The sequence below is a fragment of the Netta rufina genome, assembly GCF_964035555.1.
Source record: "Netta rufina genome assembly, chromosome: 2".
Lineage (NCBI taxonomy): Eukaryota > Metazoa > Chordata > Aves > Anseriformes > Anatidae > Netta > Netta rufina.
In genome coordinates, this window is record NC_140124.1 from 66,346,098 (window position 1) to 66,369,801 (window position 23,704).

Here is a 23,704-nt window from a genome sequence, read left to right on the forward strand (position 1 = left end):
CAGGAAAATGTCAGGTGACATTTCAGGTCTCAGCTTCAGGAACACAAACATTTTCCCTCTGAGCTCCAGAAAAACCACAAATGCAAGCCAAGCTCTATCAGGTTATCAGGTACTGAAGTTCTAGCACAAGGGAAACAGGCAAAACATTCTCAGAAAAGTAGAAAATTTGATTCAAAGTGGCAAAGGGACTAAGGCTTATGGTAAATTCAAAATAAGAAGATGCAGCCTTGTGATCCCATGCTGTGTAAAGAGATCAGTACCTGCTACATACATAATTTATGCTGCTGAGTCAGACATGTCCCATATTTGCTGTTTTAACTATTAAAGCAAATGAAAAGAAAAAAAAAAAAAAAAGAATAAAAAGCCCACATATCCCCTAGAAACAATACCATTCACTGAATAAACAGGTCATTTGGGCAAAGCTTTGAAGTGGTCAAAATTATTAATTAGGCCCTATTTTTCTATTGACAGGAATTGTATTTGAAAACAACCAAAGTTTTGTTGAAATAACTGGTGTAAATGTTCCTATTTTCAGAAGGCATGCTAGCGATGAATAAATAATGAAGGTACCATTTATTTAAAAACTTATTTAAAAACTCTTTTTGGGAAGCCCCACAGCTCTACTTGTCTTTTATTAGTGTCACTTAAGCCCCAAAGCTCTACTGTTTGCCTCACACACACACAAAAAAATCCTTGCGTCAAAAGAACCTCAAAGATAAAGTGAGTGACCAAAGTATATCCACTTCCTCCCTGCTCCACCTTTCCCCTGCCAAAATAAATTATCATTTATTCATATTTTCTTCAGAAGATTTAAAGTGTGCTGAAAACTTTCAATGTCAAAAATGAGCATCTACACCCAAAGCATAATCACCCTGGGCAAGTCTCATCTTTCAGATCTAGGTTTTCAATGAAAGCCCAGTAAATGCCTTTGTAAGGAAAGAGTAGCCATTTTCTATGGACTTTTATTTTTATTGAAGCAGTGTTTTAATAGAAAAATTCTGGCCATTTCTGCCAGCTGAAAGGCAGGTTCACATCGCATGCAGCTGGACAGTCCCGTTGTGCAGCAGGGTAGTCATGCCCAAACCACTTCCTTTCTTGCTATTTCATGACACTAGAAGAAACCCATCACTATGGTTGTTCACAATCAGAGGTTGATGTGAACACTGCGTATTCAATGTATGATGGGAAGAGAACAGAGAGGAGCAGAAAAGTACGGGTGGTTTTCCTGTAACTGAGCTCCTTCTGTCAAGGGAAGATATTCCCACAATACCAATGCAATAGCAGGCACTGTGAAAGACTACCTAGTGAAGTTACCAGATAGAAAAACTTAAAGGTAACCACAATCCAAATTAAGCTGTGGCCTTGTCACAGTCTATGGAGAATGCCAAGACAGGCAGGTGGGACAAAATGAATCTATGAGGATCCACCCATGGCTTCTGAAATGCAACCAGTGAAAGTAAGCAAATGAGTAAAAACCTTCAGTGCATTAGTGGCTGGAAAGCTTTAACAGCAGAAAGATCACCAGCATGGTCCTGCATCCAACACACAGCAGCTGCTGTCAGAAGATGGGGCCCAAGCTGGATGCAGCTGCTGTCCTGACAGTACAGGGGAATAGCTCAGGTTGGGGTCTTTGTGCTGGCTGCCAACCTCAATGTTTTCACAGCCACCATTCCTGCAGCTGTTATCTGTTGGAGATCAACAAGGGAGGAGGAGATGGCCACTAGTCAGAGATACAGCAAGGCCTGTGTGCCTAACTAAAAGGACATGGAGACACATCCAAAAGCATTGACTGATCCTAATTATGAGAAATGCTCATTCTTCTAACCACACAACTCTGTGATGAAGATAGAAGAAAGTCTTAAAAAAAAAAAAAAAAAAAAAAAAGGAAAAGATGAACCTTATTTCATTCCAGGATATGATACCAAACATATTTTTATAGACTGACATCTTTGCTTCCACAGGGTTTTTCTACAGTTTTTCATTCATTTTAAATTTGCAACAGATTTTGTTTCTTAAGGTCAGAAACATTCAGTTTACCCAGCTATTTTTAGCCAGGCTGGACAGATTCATTGAATTACACCATGAATTATTCATAGCACCAAGAAACAGCCTAGGCATTGCTATGATATTTGAAAACAATAAGGGCTTCTCACGTTTTTGCTGTGCAAGTGCAAATCTTGGCTCCAGCAGGAGTCTCACAGGTTTGTCAAGGGGGCCAGAAATGAGCCTGTCTGATTTCCTCTGGACAACTATCTTTACTCAAGTGCTGGAAACATGGTGAAAATCACAGAGGCCTATTACAGCAAAGACAGAATACTCCACCACAATTTCTTTTTGTTATTATTATTAGTGTCACTTATTGAATGTAAATTTTGATAGCTTTGGTTTCTGGGCATAAAAAGGCCACACCTACCAAAGCAGACAAAAGGTCTCTCAGAGCAGAGAAAAGAACAGCAGGAAAGAAATTGTTGCTGACTGTTCTGGAAATATCCTTCACCCAACTTACTAATTACACACTCTGTTGATCACCTATAATTACAATCTGAAAGGAAATTCTACACCCTAGCAATTTATCTGGTGTTTCTTTCTTAAAGTCAACCATTTTCACTGTAATGAACCTCAGTATGAAGCAGCTAAACCTTGGAGGGAAAGGCTACAAATGCGACCATGAGTACTTGCTGTCTCATTAACATTTTACTTGCTTGGCTAGGAGTCCTTTTGTTACAGGAAGCTAAGTGTTTTTATGGCTAACTCTCCTGAATCTGTAATAATATCCATTATGAATGTGATTTCTGCTTTTAAGCTACTGAACCTCTAAACAATCTCCACTAAAGCTAACAGTCAATGTGCAGCACTAGCTAAAATACAAGTAATTGCTGCCTTGGCCAGCTCAACAGCACAACACTAAGCTTGACATTTGGCAACGCTTAGTATTTATATCTGGATGGATCCAACCTGTCAGATACAGACTTCCCAAATGCAAGAGGATGTCTGGAACTACTTTTCGTTACAGTCAGTATGATGGAACCAAAAGGAATAGAAGGCAGTAACACCTATGCTTAAGGCAATTGTGAGAAATTAATATAGGAGTTATTTAAGTGAAATTTAACGGTGAATAAGTCACTGTTCAGACTCCTGGTGTAGTGGGAACCTTCATGACTGTAATCATATAGAACAGCTGCCCCACAGCACCAAAAATAATTCATCATATAAAAACAGGTCAGATATGAAAATGAGAAGAGGGCTCCGTCACAATAAATAACTTTGTATGAGAAACACAACTCTCCTGATCCCTGCTCTCACCTTCTCGTGGGCAGCGGGTTCCAAACAAAACTAAGTCAGGCCTTGCTGAGGCGATCGGCTCCGGGGCAGACGCGTACTGCAGCAGAGCGGGGGATCGAGGCGGGCAAGGCTTTTTTGCGGCATCGAGGCCACTCGAGGCAGCCGAGGGAGGCTGACGACGTGTGGGTGGAGCCAGCAGCGCCCCCTCCCCGGCCATTCAAAAGCCGCCCCTGGGGAGCGCGGCGTCCAGGACGGGCAAACAGGGTGGGGCACAGCAGTTCACACAGGTGGGGCAAGCAAGGAGGGCAACTCTCCGCTCCTTCGTAGCAGTCTTTCCAATCCGTACTTGTAATCCTGCTCGCGAAGAGCCCAGCCATGGTATCCACCAGGTAGAAAAACATGGCCTCTGCATCTCTGCAGCCTCTCCAGCCACAGTCACGGACGTGGCTACTCAGACGGAGGGCTTGGGGAAACACACTGCCATTCAGGTCTTGGGTTGCAGGGTGTGCCTGAGTCTTCTGTCAGTATCCGACAGCAGCAGTGAGCGGTATGCCTGTGGGAGGTGTGCCCAGGTTGAAGAGCTGCTCTGCTAGGTAGCTGAGCTTCGGGAGGAGGTGAGCAGGCTCAGGAGCATCAGGGAGTCAGAGAGGGAATCTGACTGGTGGAGGTGTACTCTGCCCTCTCTGAGACAGACTCATGAGCCTGCCATGACACAAGTGTCTCCTGCCACGCAGAAGACAAAAGTTCCCGCATTCTGCCAGGCAGCAGGAGGAGACCTAGCCCAAGGCGGGGAATGGAGGCAGGTTCCTGTTCAGGGTGGTAGGTGAACCCTGTCCCTGCCCACCTCACCTTCCCATCTACCCTTATATAACAGGTATGAAGCTCTAGAACACAACAGTCAAAACGATGAAGTAGACGAAAGCCCATCCTATTTGAAGAGCGTGTCTAAGGAAAGGCAGCCTACTCCCCGTGCTGCTACCTCATCTGTCAAAAAAAGAAAGAAGGGTTATTGTCATGGGGGACTCCCTTTTGAGAGGGACAGAGAGCCCAATATGCCATCTGGATCCAACCCACAGGGAGGTCTGTTGTCTTCTCGGGTGAGAGACTTTGCTAAGACAGTCAAGCTCCTGGTATGGCCTTCTGACTACTACCTGCTACTGGTTTTTCAGGCTGGTAATGACAAGGTAACAATGAGAAGTCCGAGAGAGATCAAAAGGTACTTTAGGGCTTTGGGGTGACTACTTAAAGGATCAGGGGCACAGGTTGTGTTTGCCTCTGTCCTTCCAATAGGGGGAATCGATGCTGACAAGCAGGCTCACCACATTAACATGTGGCTTCAGCACTGGTGCAACCGGCAGAACTTTGGGTTCTTTGATCACAGGAAGGTCTACGCGACACCAGGCCTGCTGGCATCAGATGGGATGCGCCTCTCTCAGAGAGGGGTAAATATTTTTGCTCAGGAGTTAGCAGGGCTGATAGAAAGGACTTTAAACTAGACTCGAAGGGGGAAGAGGATAAAACCAGACACGCTGGTGATGAGCTAAGGGATGGTGCCCTAGAATCAGAGGGACTTTGTGCCAGTGAGGTCCTTCGGTCGGCTCCACAAGGTGCTGCATGTAGCACAGAATCACAGAATTTCTAGGTTGGAAGAGGCCTCAAGATCATCGAGTCCAACCTCTGACCTAACGATAACAGTCCCCACTAAACCATAGCCCTAAGCTCTACATCTAAATGTCTTTTGCAGACTTCCAGGGATGGTGACTCCACCACTTCCCTGGGCAGCCTGTTCCAATGCCTCACAACCCTTTCAGTAAAGAAGTTCTTCCTAACATCTAACCTAAAACTCCCCTGGCGCAACTTAAGCCCATTCCCCCTCATCCTGTCACCAGGCACGTGGGAGAACAGACCAACCCCCACCTCGCTACAGCCTCCCTTGAGGTACCTATAGAGAGCGATAAGGTCGTCCCTGAGCCTCCTCTTCTCCAGGCTGAACAAGCCCAGCTCCCTCAGCCGCTCCTCATAGGACTTGTTCTCCAGACCCCTCACCAGCTTTGTCGCCCTTCTCTGCACCCGCTCAAGCACCTCCATGTCGTTCTTGTAGCGAGGGGCCCAAAACTGAACACAGTACTCGAGGTGCGGCCTCACCAGAGCTGAGTACAGGGGGACGATCACCTCCCTAGCCCTGCTGGTCACACTGTTCCTGATACAAGCCAGGATGCCGTTGGCCTTCTTGGCCACCTGAGCACACTGCTGGCTCCTATTCAGCCGACTATCCACCATCACTCCCAGGTCCTTCTCTGCCTGGCAGCTCTCCAACCATTCCTCTCCCAGCCTGTAGCTCTGCTTGGGGTTATTGCTCCCCAGGTGCAGGACCCGGCACTTGGCCTTGTTGAACTTCATGCAGTTGACCTCAGCCCATCGGTGCAGCCTATCCAGATCCTCCTGCAGAGCTTTCCTACCCTCAAGCAGATCGACACATGCACCTAACTTGGTGTCATCTGCAAACTTACTGAGGGTGCACTCAATGCCCTCGTCTGGATCATCGATGAAGATATTAAAGAGGACCGGCCCCAGCACCGAGCCCTGAGGGACGCCACTAGTGACTGGCCTCCAACTGGACTTGGCTCCATTCACCACGACTCTTTGGGCCCGGCTATCCAGCCAGTTTCTAACCCAACGAAGTGTGCGCCAGTCCAAGCCATGAGCAGCCAGTTTCTTGAGGAGAATGCTGTGGGAGACGGTGTCAAAAGCCTTGCTGAAGTCAAGGTAGACCACATCCACAGCCTTTCCCTCACCCACCCAGCGCGTCACTTTGTCATAGAAGGAGATCAGGTTCGTCAAGCAGAATCTGCCTTTCATAAACCCATGCTGACTGGGCCTGATCGCCTGCTTGCCCTGCAAGTGCTGCGTGATGACTCTCAGGAGGATCTGCTCCATGAGCTTCCCTGGCACTGAGGTCAAACTGACAGGCCTGTAGTTTCCCGGGTCTGCCCTCCGGTCCTTCTTGTAGATGGGTGTCACGTTTGCTAGCCGCCAGTCAACTGGGACCTCCCCCGATCGCCAGGACTGCTGATAAATGATGGACAGTGGCTTGGCCAGCTCCTCTGCCAGTTCTCTCAGTACCCTTGGGTGGATCCCATCCGGCCCCATCGACTTGTGCACATCCAAGTGCCGTAGCAGGTCACCAACCAGTTCTTCATGGATAGTGAGGGCCACATCCTGCTCCCCATCCCCTTCCACCAGCTCAGGGTACTGAGTATCCAGAGAACAACTGGTATTGCCGCTAAAGACTGAGGCAAAGAAGGCATTGAGCACCTCCGCCTTTTCCTCATCTCTTGTAACTAAGTTTCCCCCCGCATCCAGTAAAGGATGGAGATTCTCCTTAGTCCTCCTTTTTGTGTTGATGTATTTATAGAAACGTTTTTTGTTATCTTTAACAGCAGTAGCCAGATTGAGCTCCAGATGAGCTTTGGCCTTCCTAATTTTGTCCCTGCACAGCCTCGCTACATCCTTAAAGTCCTCCCTAGTGGCCTGCCCACTTTTCCAAAGATTATAAACCCTCTTTTTTCTCCTAAGATCAAGCCACAATTCTCTGTTGAGCCAGGCTGGTCTTCTTCCCCGCCAGCTCGTCTTTGGGCACGTGGGGACAGACCGTTCCTGCGCCATTAAGATTTCCCTCTTGAAGAGCGCCCAGCCTTCCTGGACCCCTCTGCCCTTCAGAACCGCCTCCCAAGGGACTCCACCAACCAGTGTCCTGAGCAGCTCAAAGTCAGCCCTCCGAAAGTCCAATACAGTGGTTTTACTGGTCCCCTTCCTGGCCTCGCCAAGAATAGTGAACTCCACCATTTCGTGGTCACTCTGCCCAAGACAGCTCCGGACAATCACATCCTCCACCAGTCCTTCTCTGTTTGTGAAGAGAAGGTCTAGCGGGCCACCACCCCTGGTAGGTTCACTAACCAGCTGCGATAGGAAGCTATCTTCCACGCTCTCCAGAAACCTCCTAGACTGCTTTCTCAGGGCTGTGTTGTGCTTCCAGGATATGTCAGAGAAGTTGAAGTCCCCCACGAGTACAAAAGCTGATGATTTTGCAACTTCTGTCAGCTGCCTGTAGAACTCCTCATCCGTCTCCTCATCCTGGTTCGGCGGTCTATAGCAGACCCCGACCAGGACACTAGCCTTGTTGTCCCTGCCGATCCTAACCCAAAGGGACTCGACCTTGTCATTCCCAACCTCGAGTTCTACAACCTCGAAAGACTCTCTAATATAGAGAGCCACACCACCACCCCTTCTATGCTGCCTGTCCCTTCTATAGAGCTTATAGCCAGGCATTGTAGCACTCCAGTCATGAGACTGGTCCCACCACGTCTCCGTGATGGCAACCAAGTCGTAGCCTGCCTGCCGCACGATGGCTTCCAGCTCCTCCTGTTTGTTACCCATGCTGCGTGCATTGGTGTAGATGCACTTCAGCTGGGCCATTGCCTTATCCTCCAGCCTTGCCATTGTTCCCCCTGGCAAAGCCCCAACAATCCTAGCTTCAGCCCCATCCCCTTTCCTACCTAGTTTAAAGCCCTCTCAATGAGCCCTGCCAGCTCCTGGCCCAGGATCCTTTTTCCCCTAAAAGATAGGGACCCGTCTGCGGCCATCAGGCCAGGTGCTGAGTAAAGTGCCCCATGATCGAAAAACCCAAGATTTCTGTGTTGGCACCAGCCCCGGAGCCACGTGTTTAACAGGTGGGCTTTCCGTGTCCTCTCTGAACCCCTCCCTGCCACCGTAGGGATGGACGAAAACACCACCTGCAGTCCCGCTCCATCCACTAACCGACCCAGCCCCCTAAAGTCTCATTTGATAGCCTTCAGGCTTCTCTCTTCAATGTTGTCACTGCCCGCCTGGACTATCAAAAGAGGATAATAGTCAGAGGGGCGTACCAGGTTGGGAAGCTTCGTGGCAACATCCCTGACCCTGGCCCCAGGGAGGCAGCAGACTTCCCTACGGGTAGGGTCAGGCCGACAAATAGGGCCCTCTGTTCCCCTAAGAAGAGAATCTCCCACAACAATAACCCTCCTGTCTTTCTTGGTGGAGGCAGTCCTGAGGCGTGGAGTCGACCTCCTCGCCCTAGGCATCCTCCTGGGAACACTCGCTACCTCTTCCTCAGCTACTGGTCTGTCGAGCTCCAGGGCCGCAAACCTGTTGTGTAAGGGCACCTGGGAATGCGGAGCCGGAAGGGGAGGGCGTCGCCTGCGATGTCGAGCAGGGACCTGTTTCCATTCCTCCTCAGCTCCCAGATCCCCTCCCTCTGCCCGACGGCTACAGGGCAGGGGGTCCACCCCCATTTGAGGAGTCTCACCTCGGTACCTCCCCTTGAGGCCCTGCAGGGAGTTACTCCTACAGTCTATCTCTCGCTCACACTCCCTGATGGCCCTCAACCTCTCCACCTCCTCCTTGAGCTCCGCCACCATGCGGACCAGGTCATCCACCTGCTCGCACCTCACGCACGCAGTTTCTCTGCCTCCCGCCGATGGCAGCAACAGGCTCAGACACTCCTTGCATCCAGTGACCTGAACTGCGGCATTTTTTAATGGGTAGTCGGTCTGGGTGTGTACCGACTTCCTGGAGAGCGCAAGGCACATTTGAAGTGCTTCTACACAAACACACACAGTATGAGGAATAAAATGGATGAACTAGAAGTCTTGGCCCAGTCCCACAGCTACGACATCATCGGCATAAGCGAAACATGGTGGGATGAGTCCTGGGGCTGGTGTGCTGCAATAGATGGTTACAGGCTCTTCAGAAGGGACAGATAGGGTAGGTGGGGTGGTGATGTATGTGAAGCATGGGCTGGACTGTGTGGAACTTCAAGTTAGCGACGGCAAAGTTGAGAGCCTCTGGGTAAGAATTAAGGGATGAACAAATAAAGGGGATGTTGTTGTGGGAGTCTATTACAGACCACCCGGCCAGGATGACAACACTGATTAATTATTCTTTGCAGATCTATGAGAAGCCTTGAGATCAACTCCCCTTGTCCTTACGGGGGATTTCATCTTGCCAGACATCAACTGGGACCACCACATGGCTGACATGAGCAAGTCCAGGAGGTTCGTAAAGCACCTAGATGATAACTAGGTGCAGGTGCTAAGGGAGCCAAATAGGAAAGGTGCCCTCCTAGATCTGTTGCTGGAGAACAGAGATGGTCTTGTGGGGGACATGGCAATTGGCGGCCGTCTCGGTCATAGTGACCATGAAGTGACTGAGTTTAGAATTTATGGCAACAGAAGGAAAACTGCCACCAAAACTTCAGCCCTGGATATGGGGAAAGCAGACTTCAGGCTGCTCAGGGAACTAGTCAGCAAGGTGCTCTGGGAAACTGCTTTTGAAGGCATTGGCGTCCATCAGTGCTGGTCAATCTTTAAACAGTGCCTACTGAAAGCACAAGATCAGGCAATTCCAAGATATTGGAAGTCAAGCAGGCAGGGCAGAAAGCAGGCCTGGCTGACCAGGGATCTTCTTCTGGAGCTTAGGCAAAAAAAGAAAGTGTACAGCTGCTGGAAGGAGGGCCAGGCGACAAGGAAGGAATACAGGGATGCTGTTTGTGTTTGTAGGGAGAAAATTCATGTGGCCAAAGCCCAACTAGAGTTGAAGCTCGCCATGTCTGTAGGAGATGATAAAAAATTTTTTTTTAGATATGTGAAAAGAAAATAGAGGACCAAAGAAAACATATGTCCGCTACTTGATGGGGAAGGTCTCCTCACAGACAAGGACATAAGCAAGGCAGAGACATTTAATACCTTCTTTGCCTTTGTCTTCAACACTGATGATGGGCTTCAGGACCCAGGGTGCCCTGAGCTGGAGGACCATGACGGTGGGAATGACAAACTCCCAAACCACCCTGAACACATGCAGGATTTGCTGCTCCACCTGGATCCATACAAGGCCATGGGTCCGGATGGGATTCATCCCAGGGTGCTTAAAGAGCTGGCTGATGTCATCGTGGTACCTCTCTCAATTATTTTTCAATGATCTTGGGAATCTGGAGAGGTCCCAGTAGCCTGGAAGCTGGCAAATGTTGTCCCAATTTTCAAGAAGGGTAAGAAAGAAGACCCTGGTAATTACAGGCCTGTCAGTCTCACGTCAGTCCCTGGTACAATTATGGAGAAGTTGATTCTTGAAGTTATTGAAGTGTACCTGGGGAACAATGCTGTCATTGGTCCCAACCAACATGGGTTCATGAGGGGAAGGTCCTGCCTAACAAATTTGATTTCCTTTTATGATAAGATTACCCATCTAGTTGATCAAAGGAAACCAGCTGATGTGGTCTTTTTGGACTTCAGCAAGGCTTTTGACACAGTTTCCCATAGGATCCTACTGGACAAAATGTCCAGCATACAACTTAACAAAAACATCATACGATGGGTGAGCAATTGGCTGGCAGGCAGGGCTCAAAGGGTTGTGGTAAATGGGGCCACATCAGGCCGGCAGATGGTCACTAGTGGGGTCCCCCAAGGCTCCGTTTTAGGGCCAGTCCTCTTCAATATTTTTGTACAAATAATTTGTATGTAGGACTAGAAGGTGTTTTGAGCAAATTTGCTGACGACACCATACTTGGAGGAGTTGTGGACTCGGATGAGGGTGGTAAGGCCTTGCAGAGAGACCTGGACAAATTGGAAAGCTGGGCAATCACTAACTGCATGAGGTTTAAAAAGAGCAAGTGCTATGTCCTGTACCTGGGATGGGGGAACCATGGCTGTACGTACAGACTGGGCAATGAGACACTGGAGAGCAGCCCCGCAGAGAGGGATCTGGGGGTCATGGTTGATAGCAAGTTGAATATGAGCCAGCAGTGTGCCCAGGCAGCCAGGAGGGCCAACTGTATCCTGGAGTGCATCAAGCATGGCATCACTAGTTGGTTGAGGGAGGTGATTGTCCTGCTCTACTCTGTTCTGTTACGGCCTCACCTCGACTACTGCATGCAGGTCTGGCACCACAGTACAAAAAGGACATTAAACTGTTGGAGAGTGTCCAGAGTAGGGCAACAAAAATGGTGAAGGGCCTAGAGGGGAAGATGTATGAGGAGCGGCTGAGGGCACTGGGCCTGTTCAGCCTGGAGAAGAGGAGGCTGAGGGGAGACCTCATCACGGTCTACAACTTCCTCGCGAGGGGGAGTGGAGAGGCAGGTGACCTATTCTCTGTAAACACCAGTGATAGGACCCGTGGAAATGGTGTTAAGCTGAGGCAGGGGAAGTTTAGGCTGGACATAAGGAAGAGGTTCTTCACTGAGAGGGTGGTTGCATGCTGGAACAGGCTCTCCAGGGTAGCAGTTACTGCACCAAGTCTGTTGGAGTTTAAGAAGCATTTGGAGTGTGCACTTAGTCACATGGTCTAAACTTTTGGATAGACCTGTGCAGTGCCAGGAGTTGGACTCGATGATCCTTATGGGTCCCTTCCAACTCAGGATATTCTATGATAGGTGAGAAGACAGAGCTGCCAATCAACTTCTATCAACAGCTCCATGGAGCAAAAACGGTCCAGACCTGTTCCTTTCAGCTACCTTCTCAGTACAGTCATGAAGGGTGAAAGAAGGGACAGAAGTAGAAGAATAGAGATCAGCAGCAAAGAAAGGGGGGAGAGGAGTAAGAAACAAAGATGAGTAGGTGAGACTATTCAAAATAGCAATTAACATTTCTAAATAGGACTCCCAATTGCTCTCTCCACAGAAATTGAGGCCATCTTGGCTTTTAAAGGCTCTCTCAGACCTGTATTATCTACATTCAAAGACAAAAGCAACATGTGACCCAGGCCATCTGATGCAAGAAGCCAGTAATCTAATACAGGCAAGGCATCAGTGCTCTTCAAACACCTGAGGACCAAGGAAATAACCTTCCACTATCCAGGGGAGAGTCGCCTCTGCACAGAAAGCTGCTTTCAGGGAAACTGTCTCCTACTAAGGCCTTGATTTAACCCATCTCTACAGTGAATGCCTTTAGGCCACCTCCTCAGAGGGCAGGGCCAGTCACCTCCCCAGAGCTCCTAAGCGGGTTGGTGCTCTTTGCTTCAGGAACTTCCTAGAAAATTCTATTGCCTTCTGTGATACTGGAAATCAACTTCTCTGTAGATGAGTTCATTTCTGCAAGCTTATTCCCAAGAAAGGAAAAAAAAATGAATTGCAATAGAGATGATTTTCTGATCACATTAATGTATATTAGTTTCTCTCATATTCACCATTTCTTGTATTGCTATCCCTCTGAGATCTTCTCTTCTCTTCAGCTCTGTTTGTACTGTGTGGTCTTGAGTCTCTTCTGTTTGAAGATTTGTGGTAGTTTTACTGTGCTAGGCAGCTGAACTCCACCACATCCGCTCTCTCACTCCCTCTCCTTAGAAGAGGAGGGGAAGAAGTAAAGGAAAGAACAACTCATGGGTTGAGATAAAGATAATTTAATTAAAGGGAAAGGAAAGAAATAATTATGAAGGAAATATTATTATTAATTTAACTAAAGGGAAAAAGGGAAAAACAAACACCATAGAACAAGTGAAGGCTGTGTGAAAGTACAGACAAAAGAAATTACTCTCTACTTCCCACAAATGAGCGATGCTTGACCACATCCTTGAAGTAGGGCCTCAACGCATGTAGCCGGTGTTCGGGAGGACAGATTTTTTCTACAATGAGAGCCCACCCCTCCACTTTCTTCCTTTTTCTACCTTTTATTGATGAGTGTAACATCGTATGGTATGGAATATCCCTTTGGTTGATTTAGGTCAGCTGCCCCGGTGATGTTCATTTCTCACTTTTTGCCCACCCCCTAGGAGGGTTAGAGAGAGTCCTGATGCTGTGCCAGCACTGTTCACCAGCAGACACAACGCTGGTGTGATACCACTGCTGTTCTAGCTACAAGTGCAGAGCACAGCACTGTATGGGCTGCTGCAGGGAAAGTTAACATCCCCTCCAGACCCAGCACAAGATGTGAAGTTTTGTGGGGAAAACAACCAAGAAGAAAGAAAAACAAACAAACAAACAAACAAACAAAAAAGAAAAGACTGCCTGTTGCCATGAATCCTTAGCAGCTCAACTCAAACTTTTCTGATGAGCTTCAGGTTGAAGGACACTAAGCACAAAAAAATGTCACTGGAAACTTGTTTTACTCAGTAATTCATTATTCAAAGAACAGAGGTTAGGCGCTAGTTCAGTCCTAGTGTTATCTTTGTATCAACGACACAGGTCAGGCATTTGAAACACTGAGAAGCCTGGCATGCATTGGTTCCAACAACAGCTCAGAAAACAAATGGTCTCAGAGGGACCAAAGAGAAGTTTAGCTTGTAGACTGTTCTTCTGTTTCCGGCCATGGCAAGTTACCAGAGGCTGGGAGAAAGGTTACAAGACTACCATGCTTCTTTCTCAAACCAGCTCTGTTTATGCGTTTTGTGGTAGGATTTCTTGAGGCTATAAAGCTCAAAAGGGGTGGAAGATTTAGTATGGAAAGCAAATTTAATTCAGATTTGAATCAATGTCAGGGTTTTCTTTGTTTTGTTTGGCTGGTTGGTTTGGTTTTTGTTAATTTTCAATTTGCACTTTATAAAAACAGAAAATGAATGAAAGAGATTTTTCAAAATGTGGGTTTCATATATGTATGGGAACTTTGGCATCATGCATAAATCCATGCTGAGTGAAAGCTAAAAGTGACTCAGACATCAGCTACTGAGCAGAAACTTTTCTTAAATGAACATCAGCACCTTTCTGCTTGACTAACCTGATCTCCTTCCATGACAAAGTGACATGCTGGATGGACGAGGGAAAGGCTGTGGATGCGGTCTACCTTGATTTCAGTACGGCTTTTGACACTGTTTCCCACAGCATTCTCCTCAAGAAACTAGCTGCTCTTGGCTTGGACTGTCATACGCTTTGTTGGGTTAGAAACTGTCTGGGTAGCCAGGCCCAAAGAGTCATGGTGAATGGAATCAAATCCAGTTGGAGGCTGGTCACTAGTGGAGTCCTCCAGGGCTCAGTACTGGGACAGTTCTCTTTGATATCTTTATCGATGATCTGGATGAGGGGATAGAGTGCACCCTCAGTAAGTTTGCAGATGACACCAAGTTAGGTGCATGTGTCGATCTGCTTGAGGGTAGGAAAGCTCTGCAGGAGGATCTGGATAGGCTGCACCGATGGGCTGAGGTCAACTGCATGAAGTTCAACAAGGCCAAGTGCTGGGTCCTGCACCTGGGGCACAACAACCCCAAGCAGAGCTACAGGCTGGGAGATGAGTGGTTGGAGAGCTGCCTGGCAGAGAAGGACCTGGGAGTATTGGTTGATAGTCAGCTGAATATGAGCCATCAGTGTGCTCAGGTGGCGAAGAAGGCCAACGGCATCCTGGCTTGTATAAGAAACAATGTGGCCAGCAGGTCTAGGGAAGTGATTGTTGCCCTGTACTTGGCTCTGGTGAGGCTGCACCTCGGGTACTGTGTTCAGATTTGGGCCTCTTGCTAGAAGAAGGACATGGAGGTGCTCAAGTGAGTCCAGAGAAGGGCAACGAAGCAGGTGAGGGGTCTGGAGAACAAGTCTTATGAAGAGCAGCTGAGGGAGCTGGGATTGTTCAGCCTGGAGAAGAGGAGGCTCAGGGGTGACCTTACCACACTCTATAGGTACGTTAAAGGAGGCTGTGGCGAGGTGAGGGTTGGTCTATTCTCCCATGTGCCTGGTGACAGGACAAGGGGGAATGGGCTAAAGTTACACCAGGGAAGGTTTAGGTTGGATATGAGGAAAAACTTCTTTACTGAAAGGGTTGTTAGGCATTGGAGTGAGCTGCCCAGGGAAGTGGGGGAAGTGGTGACTCCAGGAAGTTACCATCCCTGGAGGTCTTTAAAAGATATTTAGATGTAGAGCTTAGTGATATGGTTTAGTGGAGGACTGGTTAGTGTTAGGTCGGAAGTTGGACTTGGTGATCTTGGAGGTCTCTTCCAACCTAGATGATTCTATGATTCTGTGAAATCAGCTTATTGTCAGAGTGCTCACAAGGAAAGCTGAAAACTCTAGTTTAAATCCATCCCTAGATTGCAGAGGATTGATAAAGTTAACATGCATCATGATTTTTTTTTCTCCAAAAACTTGGACAATAGTTGGTTGGGAAACCTATATTCTGTTTTATTTTCTCACTGACTGGCCTCTCAACTCTCGAATCATTTCCTGCACCATGGAGCAACTTCAGGAGCTGGGTAAAGTATGCTATGCACCACCAGCAACCTCTCAAAGGAGCAATGCAGTTATGGCATTGTCATAGGAAACAATGATCACACTGAACCTTAGTCCTGCACTTCCCTGGAAATGTACAACCTAGTTGCACACGACACCAACACAAGCCTCCCTGTGATTAACACAAAGCACAAAGCTAGGGACTTCCACCAAATACTCTTATAGGTTTCACCAGTGACATCCTCAGGACACAGATACAGAGATGATCACATGCTGTAGATGTTAGTCACACCAAGATATGGGCCAAGCACTCTCCTCCTGCCAAGAGTGAGGCAGTTCTAGTCTGCAGTCCTGTGGGGAGCTCTGAAGCTCAACAGGAAAATAATCTATACCAGACACTGCACCAGCTAAAGAAGGGGGTGGTGTTTTTTTTTTTTTTTGCTTGTTTGTTTATTGTTGTTGTTGGTTGGTTGGTTTATTATTTGTTTTTTACTTGCTTTTTGGTTTTAATATAAGATTGCAATTTCAGATTGAGCAATCTGAATTCTACACGTATCGCATATCAGACATTTTAGTAACTGGATACTTCATAAGCTGCATGATAAAGTCATTACTTAACTTTCCTCCTGGAAAACTTATATAGACCAATCAGGTTTAATCTGCTTTCCTGTGTTTTGTTCTTGCAGCTGTCTGGAAATATTTAAATATACAGATTTATTTATTTTTGAAAACAGGCACTATGTGCCCTGTAAAACACATAGCAACCACATCCTTAGTGGACAGAGCAGTGCCCTGCAACTTTTTTTTATATTGAGATACCATATATATTTTTTTTTAATGATAGTTTTCGGAAGGCTGGAAGGGGAGATTTTATGCATTTTTGGTTGCTTTTTTCTTCCTTTTCCTTTCTTCTTCTTTTTCTTGGACGTGCTCTCACAGAGGCACAAACTGCATTGCTCATGGCTTAACTCTGGGCAGTGGTGGACACCTTTGGAGTCAGCTGAAACTGGCTCTTAACTGCCATGGGGTAGCTGCTTGATTCTTCTTACAGGGGCTACCACTGCAGCCTCCCCCTATCCTGCCACTACCAGAACCTTGCCACGTGAACCCAATACACTGAGGCAGCTAGGTCATTACTGGCCTTTAAAGTATCAGGGCTTAAATTAACTAATGAAACCCTAAATGTGATGGGGGTAGAAGGGACTGCGATAACAGTGCCACTTTTTGGGGACACCAAGCTGAGACTAGGGATAGAATGATCACTGGGCAATTATTGTATGTACCCAAGGCAGGGACTAACCTGTTGGGAAAGGATTTGATAATGAAATTAGGCATTCAAATAGTAAACTGTCAGGCTAGAATAACAGTGTTATTAATGGGATGCTCTCAGACCCTGGGAGCAAAGATCAAGATTGCCTTTGAGTGGAAATACCTTGAAATGGAGGAGAAGCAGCAATACAGATGTGCAATTTTACCTCAGCATTCTACAGAGCCACTAATTCATTTGGGCAAGTTCTAGAAGAAATTTTGGATCAGTTCCAACCTCCTGAGGAGGTGTTACTGTTGCAATATGTGAATGATCTTTTATTGTCAGGACAGAAGAAAACAGTTATGAAAGAAGCCATTAACAAGCTATTAAACTTTCTGGGAAAACAGGGCTTGAACGCATTGGAAGATAAAGTAAAATTCGTAGAAAGAGAAGTCAAGTATCTAGTGGCTGAGGGGGAATGAAGCATAAATCCAGGGAGGATTCAGGACTACCTGGGTTGAGCTACCCCTACCCAAAACTAAAAAGAAGTAAAAAGTTTTAAGAGAAAGAGGTTTTTAAGGAATTACGAGTCACAAAGTCCAAGGGAAAATAAATACTCCCTGATGGGAAAGAAATGCTGAATGAAGTGCTAATGAGGCAAATATTAAATGTTTTGCATCAAGAGGGTAATTGGGGAATTCAAGCAATGTGTGATGCATATATATACATATTAGAATAGATATACTCAGGCTGAACAGGTATGCAGGAGTTGTGTAGTATGTCTAAAGGTAAATAGGAAAATTATCCACAGTCAGCCCAAAGGTGGGGGGGGGGGTGGTGGTGGTGGTGAGAACCAGGAATTCAATGCTTCCAAAACGTACAGGCAGATTTTACAGAACTCCTTAGAGTAGGTAGATTTAAATACTTATTAGTCTTGGTAGATCATTTGTCAGGGTGGGTGGAAGCTACTGCAAACATAGTAGTAAAAGTAGTTCTAGAACAAATAACTCCCATATATGGAATTGTTGAAAATATTGACTCTGATCAAGGAAATAATTTTATTTCAGAAATATTGCAAGGGCTAATGTGGACTCTAGAAATCAAGGGAAAATTTCACACTCCTTGGCATCCTTCCTCTTCTGGAAGGGTGGAGCTGATCAGGCAGTAAAGAAGCAATTTACTAAGTTCTGGAAACTCAGCTTCACCAAACAAAGTGCTTACCTTTGGCACTTCTCTGAATTCAAACTGCACCAAGAAAAGATGGGGGAGTTTCACCATATGAAATACTATTTAGATTGCTGTACATGGACAAAGGGAATGAATTACCTCAACTTGAGACAAAAGATGTTTTTCTTAAGAACTATATACTCAGGCTGCCATCCTCTTTGTCATCTCTCAGGACCTGGGGATCATTAGCTCAAACCCCACCCTTGGAAGACCTGATCCATCCATTTCAAGCAGGAGATTGTGTTTTGATGTGAACACGGAGAGAATTGAAATAGCAACATGAATGGGACAGACTGTTCCAAGTGCTCCTGACTACTGAGACAGCAGTAAGAACAGCTGAGAAAGGGTGGACTCATATCTGGGTAAAAGCATCAGTTAACCCTGATACATGACAGACTGTTTTAACAAAGACTTTTAAGATCTAGACTGTGCAAAAAAACAAAAAGCCACACTGTTGCAAACCTTTAATTTCTCCTTAGAATTAATAAGTGAAATGTATTAAGTTACGTAGAATTAAAAGTTGTCTGGGGAACATGAAAGAAAAAAGAAAAGGGGGGGGAGGTATTTTAATCCTCTTTAGAAACTTTAGTGTGTGATCTTTTATTATCTTTCTTAATTATTTTTCCTTTTAATAGGGACATATGTAGAAAATATGTATTTTAAGTTTATTCTAGTAATATCTGTTCCTAGTAGATTAGTGATAGGATGGGGGGGGGAAATCAACATTTCCAATTAATTCAGAATATCTCAAGTTCTCTATTGGAATAATTGTTGGATTTGCTTCTAAATGCCTAAAAACACTGAGAAGGCCTTGTCCCTAATTGTTATTCCATTACCAGCAACAACTGTCTCTGGATTCTCCAGTTTTCCAAACACAGTTAATTATACTCAGTCCTGAGCTAGGAAGGTGTTGTCCCTGGAATTGAAGGAAGCAATAATTCCAAATGTAACTATTGTTGAAGTTCCACTGAACCAAAGCCCTCCTGACATCCCACACAGAGTTAAAAGAACTCCAGAAAATCCTCTAGTAAAAAGAAACAAGGGATTTCACCATTTTGTGAGGTGGTTTCTACCATGGTTAGGGGTGAGTGACATAGAAAAAGCTATTGTAAATATTTCAGCTATAATTGAAAAACTAGAAAACCACACTCTGGATGCTGTCCAAAAGTTACAAGAAGAGATAACAAGCTTTTCAAAGGTAGTACTCTAAAATCGAATGGCATTAGATTTTTTACTAACTTCACAAGGAGTGTGCACTGTAATTAACACTAGTTGCTGCATGTATGTAGACCAAATTGAAACTGATCTCAAAAATATTGGGAAAAAAAAACTAATATCCTACATAAGATTTCTGAAGAAGATACTTCCTGGGGAGTTAAGAGATATTTGGGAGAAAGTAACTTTGTGGTTACCTAACTGGAATTGGCTTAAGCAACTGCTTGTTTGTATAATAATAGTAGTGGTATTGTTTAATTTTTTTTGCTTATTCCTGCATAGCATCTTTTGCTAATTGGAGCTTTGAATGGAAACAATTATCCCCCAATACATTTGAAGAGAAGTATTGCACCCTAGTGCTAAAGAGATTCAAATGCTAAGAATATGAGGAAGTACAAAAACAACAATAGAAGTAAGAAAATAAGGGGGGGGGGGAATTGTGAAAAACTAAGTTGTGTTTTTGCAGTAGAGAACTAATTTTCTGTATGCCAAGGTAGTTGTGTAGTCATAATAAGGAGAAATGCTAAGTAGATAAGTGGACAGTAGAAGGCCTCACTGTTCCAGAATAAGGTGGAAGCTTGAGAAAAGCAGGATGAACAGTGTGGGAACAGTAAAACAAAGATCACAGGTTCTCAAAACATAAGAAAAAAAGAGGGGGAAAAAAAGGGCAGAGGGAGAATTGGCTGTAGTACTCAGCCAATGATGAAACAGGGGAGGTGATCAGGTGTTGGGTAATAGGGAGTAAAAGGTTATGATTCGTTTACTATAATGTGCTCCTAGTTAGCAGGATGCCTGCCACTGCAATCGCGAATAAAATAACTAACTTCATAGAAGGCTTGTCTGAAGAAAATTGAGATTCTTCTCACAAAGTCAAGCCTACTTTCTGCTAAGACAATCAACTTAATGAATAATTAGTATAAGAGTATTATAACATTAATGCTTAATGAGTTGAATATTCTTTGCATATCCTCTAGTTTCCACAGCTTGCTAAATAAAAGTTTATTTATTGTCTTAAATTAAAGGACGTTTCTGAAATGAGATATAATAAAATTGCAAAGAAGGAAAAGCTAATCAAGATAATTAAAATGAAAAATTGTTAGAATAATTCACATTCACCTGCAGTTGCAGTATAGTTGAACCAAGAGTTTCTAATTAAACAAGAAAGTATGGGAAGTGCAGTTCAGTTGATGTGCATTTATGGAACTGAAAAAAATATTACCTTATTAAAGTAAGTTTCAGAGGAAATGTCACAACACAGAGGTTGGCCTGACTTGACTTTCTAGTAGATTATGCAGTCATTTATAAATTTGACTGCTTCACAGAGCCAGCTCCTCTGCAGCTCTAAATCAGCATGGTCTCACTGAGGTTAATAAATTTATACCAGGTAAGCATCTGCCCACTGACTATTTCAATGTATATATTGCTGCACAGAGCATAATTATGTACACCTTAGAAAGATGCCTGTGAAAGACAGCATAATGCTGCTGTGCCCAGATAGTCAATTTATCTCTATTCCACTGTCAGAACAAGAGCTGTAGCAGTGTCTGCCTCTGTAGATTTATTCCTGCAGCTATGGACAAGAAAATGGCCTGAGTGATATTTGCTGGCCTTATTTTTGTGAAGTACAGCATACAAATATCCCTATTCTCAGCCCTGTACATAGTGCTTGTTAAAACTACTATATTTACCCCAATCCACAGAAGACCTGACACTGAGTTGACCTTGTACATTCAGAGCTTGGAAAAGGAGAGGGCACTGCCTGGTGTGCTACACAATCTCCTTTCTTGGTTGAGCCTCTTCTTCTTTCTCGCCTGCGCTCCCATCAACAAGAGAAACACAATGTGGTTATAGTAAAAGCAGGCAAACCAAGCCCTCTGTCACTGATTGGAAACAGCCTATAACACAAAGTAGCTGAGAGCTGGTTCTGCACTATTCACTCTAGATAAAATGTGAGGGTATTCAAGGTACTTTATTCAGATTAGATTAATCTAAGATGACTCCTGAGGCAGGAAGTAAAGGGTCTTCTGAGATGCAAACAATGTATTTCATCTCAGAAGCATAGTAAAAGAGATCTTTAACTATGGGTATGTTCTGCAATATCACAATTATGTTTATGTGGGTAGTTAGGGTCTAGTGGCCGGAAGATGTCGCACTGTACGGAAAGGTGGAGCCCCTCCCTTGATGGACAGTAGCGTGTGGTCTGTGATGTAAGCAAGCGGAAGTGATGCTATGGGCCTCGGGTATATAATGCCATGTGACTCGACAATAAACGCCATTTGCCATCCACCACATTGGTGTCTGTGAGCTGATGGACCGAGCGGCCTGGGGTTGGTCGCCGTGCCGTTCCTGAACCAGGTCGCCACTGCCCCCTGAAGGCAACAGTCTAGATTCTACACCTATAATATTTGACATTGGCTGAATATTTACTGTTTCTTGAATAGAAAACTGGAATTCAGTCTACTGAAGAAGCAAGTGCTATTACAGCTCTTTTATGCTTATATTTTGTTCAAAAGAAGTTATCCATTCTACCATGTTCTTAAATCCTTTTCTAGGCAAACCACTGATGTTCTGGGGAAGAATTCTGTGGTCAAGGACTCAGCTGACAAATCTGTGTTACATCAGAGATGACGGCCTGCTGGTGGAAATAATGACACTGCAGAGGAAGAGAAGCTTCAGCAAGAGAAGGCTCATTTCCAGCACTGCTTCATTTATTCAAGCTACAGGCCTAAATTAACCTTGCAAAACCATCATGAAAATGTATCAGGCCACGCATAAAATTTACTCTACAACTCTCTATCATAACAGTGATGACAAAAGAAATTAACAACATTCAGTTCACCTGTCAAGTTGATTGCTCAGCCCAGATAAAGAGCAACAGTTTTGAGAAGCAGTTTCAGCTGACAAGCTACAAATCACAGCCATATCATGGTACAATATCCAGGTGGTGCAGTCACACTAATTAGGGGATGCTCAACCTGCTCTTCTCAGCTGCCATGGGTAAGCAGACAGCTAAAAGGCCCAGGTCAGCCTTGTTGTTAAATACAGATTGTCTCCTTAGGTCAAATAGCCTTCTGGTCCTGTTTTATTTGAAGTGCATTAGGCTGTTTTTTTAATTTGTATTTTAAATTATTTCAGTTTAACATTAACTATGGAATTATATATGCATTCAAGAAACCCATTTTATAGAAACTAAGTTGCCTTATCACTGAGCATGCAAGAGCCTATATTTATGTTGATTTTCTGTGCTACATACCAGAGGAACTCTTCTAAATACTTAGGGCAACTTCTGTGAAGATTAAAAATACTCAACAACAGCAAACAACTGAGTTGCAAGTAACCTATAGCCAGTATCACAGTAATGATATATTAAAGAGTGGAAGGCCATGAAACTCTTGAGATGGGACAGAAAAAACATCCCCAAAAATATGAGTATGAGGCACATGTATGTCTTCTATCTGGCCAGCTTCGTCTTTATCATTTGACAGCATTGTCAGAGCATGAAGAAGAGAAAAGATGGACAAACAAGGAGAACCAAGGAAAGGGAAAGAAAGGCTTTGTAACTGGGCTGGGAAACCTGGATAGCTTTTGACTTTTTTTTTCAGGCTCTCATGGCATTACACAGGTTGCAGCTGATACAGGACAGCATATCAGAACATGGAAATCATTACAGGATTAGTACTGAGTCCTTTTTGGTGTGATAATGCTCAGGTGCTGGCAGGGGGCTGCAGAGGAAGCCTCTGTGAGATGAGGCCAGGGTTGCCCCATGCCAGCCACAGCCTGTCCCCAGCCAGCTCCAGTGGCCCCACCACAGAGCGCAGCTGGGCCTAGTAGCTAAGATGAGGGCACCTAAGGGAAACTTAACTGAGAAATGGCAAAATGCTGTATGGTAGAGTTGAGGAAAAGTGGGTGGGAAACATCCCTGTGAGCACCAGGGTCAGGAAGTGGGGTGCTTCAGGTACCCCAGCAGAGTCCCCTGCAGCTTGTGGCCAGACCAGGCCATGGTAGGTTCCTGACAGGAATCCATGGAGGGCCCAGGGTGGAGCAGGTTTATGCTGAAGGACTGCAAGCCTGTGGAAAGGCCCATGCTGGAGCAGGGGAAAGGTGTGAGGATGAAGGAATAGCAGAGACTAGCTGTCCACAGCCCCACCCATTTAGCATGGGCCATATGAAAAAAAAAATTAAAAAGGCCCAAAACATATACCAGAGGAGAAAGGAATGAGTTGGGCTGTTATTTGGTTTTCAAGTTTGTTTTTATCTGACACTGGCTTGCTGTGGTTCTCTAAAGAGCCTTCTGATGACTTGTTACCTGTTACAGCCAATACAGGCTTGAACACACAGAAGTCACAAGAAGTCTCCAGAGACTGCAATGTGTACCTGAAGATAAAGGGCATGCAAAATAGTTGTGGCCTAGTCCATGACAAAATTCTTAATCAAGTGTGCATAATCATCATCATTAATATTATTGTTTTAAAAGTTCATCAGTTTTCAGAGATAGTCACTAATTTGTGGTGCTAAGTATTTGGACAGCATCTTTACTTTCATCATCATTATCTACCAGA

General features: G+C 45.2%; 1 long non-coding RNA gene across 1 annotated transcript in view; it reads right to left on the reverse strand.

Moving 5' to 3' along the window:
- Window positions 1-23,704, reverse strand: part of LOC311207131 — a 179,912-nt gene that overhangs the window by 134,725 nt on the left and 21,483 nt on the right. The gene's annotated exons all lie outside the window — the stretch shown is intronic.